At 48.5% G+C, this 2,167-nt stretch overlaps 1 pseudogene; it reads right to left on the reverse strand.

The window, feature by feature from the left end:
- Positions 1-173: 173 nt before the first annotated feature.
- LOC126491635 (Golgi to ER traffic protein 4 homolog) lies at positions 174-730 on the reverse strand (annotated as a pseudogene).
- Between the last annotated feature and the right edge of the window lie 1,437 nt (positions 731-2,167).

Below are 2,167 nucleotides of genomic sequence, written 5' to 3' on the forward strand. Positions count from 1 at the left end.
TGTCCACAGCCAGCAGCAGAAACCAGATGAAGTTGAGCAAGGATTGAAAGAAGGTCCCCTCGATGGACGGGAGCTTCTGTGTGCACCTTGTAAAGACCCCCTGGGCACCTTTCTTGTTTTTCAAACAGAGAAACAGTTGTACACACTCTGGGCCACAAACTCACCCACCCGCTTCAGAAGCCTTGTGTAGTGGAGTACCTGTCCATCATGTTGGTACAGCCCTTGCCCTCAGTGGAGGGCAGGAAGTAATACTGAGACTTACAGTAGTATTGCAGACCCTACAGCATGAGGGGCTGGTGGAAGCTGGGATGGCCCAGTTTCCCAGATCTTCCACTGGACCACTTCAGTTCTGGCCACCAACACTACTTGCTCTTGTGAATTTAGATCCGTCAAAGTGAACACTGTAGCAGGCTCTACAATTCTCTAACAGTTCATCAGCTATATACACTGTTACCTTCCCCAGGGATTTGAGGATCGGCAATGTCAGGTCAGGCTGGACTGCTCTGCTGGCCATGACCGAAGAAGAGAAATACTCCTGAGTACCTGAGATCTCAGGATTCTGAATGTTTCTAGACATGTATCTGAAGAAGAGAAATACTCCTGAGTACCTGAGATCTCAGGATTCTGAATAATTGTTTCTGGACATGTATCTGAAGAAGAGCATCCATTACATCTCGTGTGCCTTGTGGTAGTCACCCTTCTGGATGCTTGCATGCAATTTGCCCTCCATGTGGTGGGGGCATCTTTCTGGGTGATCAAAACCAATACCATGGGCCTCTGCAATGTTCAGAACTGGTGCTGTGGCATGTGATGTTGGCGGAGCCTCCTTGCTCCCTTCCCTGTGGTCGCTACATGCACTCAACCAGAACTGATTTGTTTTTTAGCAGAAGCTACTATTGATGGCTACTTCCCCATCTGCCTGTATCACTGTGGGAAACACTATTTTCCCAGATAATACAGCAGTACTGAGCTTCATTCTTCATCTATAGTTCAGAGATGTGCAAATTTGCAACATTTTTTGAGGCTTCTCTGGATCCAGAGAATGTAATGGAGATTCTAGGCCCCAGTGACTTGTTTGAGTCTTTGCAGTAGCACCAGAAAACCCTGGGAGGGCTCTCCTGCATCTGCTGTACCAGTAAATGTTGTTATCGCCAATGCTGATGCCTCTCCTCGGGGTGCAGGCAAGTCTGGCTGTTGATCCAAGAGGCACAGAGGAGGAGGGTGTTTCTGTCAATATAGTCCGAGAAAAGGAACCTGCCAAAGCAGAAACCACAGGAAACAACAGAGTTGAGGTAAAGCATTTTGGAGATCTGAACCAGAAGGGACTGACTGAGTTTAGGAGTTATCCCCAGGACTCTTGGGCCTGCCAGTACCTGAACAATGAGATGGAAAAATGAAGATGAGGGGAGTCCAAGCCATGGCAGGCACAGCACATCTTCTTCTCAGACCAGGGTCTTCTGTCTGGGCTGTCTCACTATCTCATCATCTGGACCCCATAGAAGAGGCGCTACTCAAGCAAATGAGTTCTCACTAACTCCTCCTAGTGGTTGGTTCAGTGTGGGCTCCTGAAAGAGCAAGCCAGGTGAAGTGAATTACTTTCTCAATGGAATATAAAGTAGATGGTAAAACACCCAGGCCTGTGTGCAAAGACCTCTTTCAGATCCACAGGAGAGCAAGCAGCTGCTGATTCCTCACAAATCGGAGGACTCAGTCAGCCATGGGCCCCATGTCTGTAAGGGTAACCACACGTGGGCACGTCCGGCAAAACTCCAGAGAGAGACTCAGCCCACTCCTGTAAGTCCCAGAGCAGCCATCACTTCCACAGTCGTTCACTATATCAGTGCTGCTGTGGGTTTCAGAATTACATTTCAGACGCATGAAAGGAAAACTACAGGGAGCATGGTGATATATCCCAGTGGAGCCATCGCTGATGCATTTCCTGAGGAATGTGGACAGGGACAGCACAAGGGCAGTCAACACAGGAGAGCTTGGGACCCACCCAGGAGCTGAGGATGACAAACCCTGAACAGAGGCAATGAGTCTGACAATATGAACAATTCTGTTGCCTTTAATGGATCAAGGATGATTAGATCTGTCTTTATTTTAGAGGAGGAGGCACTTGTTCAGGATGCTGTGTGTGAAAGGGGGTTCATATAGTGAAGCAGGC

The sequence above is a fragment of the Alexandromys fortis genome, unplaced genomic scaffold (assembly GCF_014885135.2).
Source record: "Alexandromys fortis isolate MF-2015 unplaced genomic scaffold, M_Fortis_MF-2015_v1.1 scaffold_271, whole genome shotgun sequence".
NCBI classification, from domain to species: domain Eukaryota; kingdom Metazoa; phylum Chordata; class Mammalia; order Rodentia; family Cricetidae; genus Alexandromys; species Alexandromys fortis.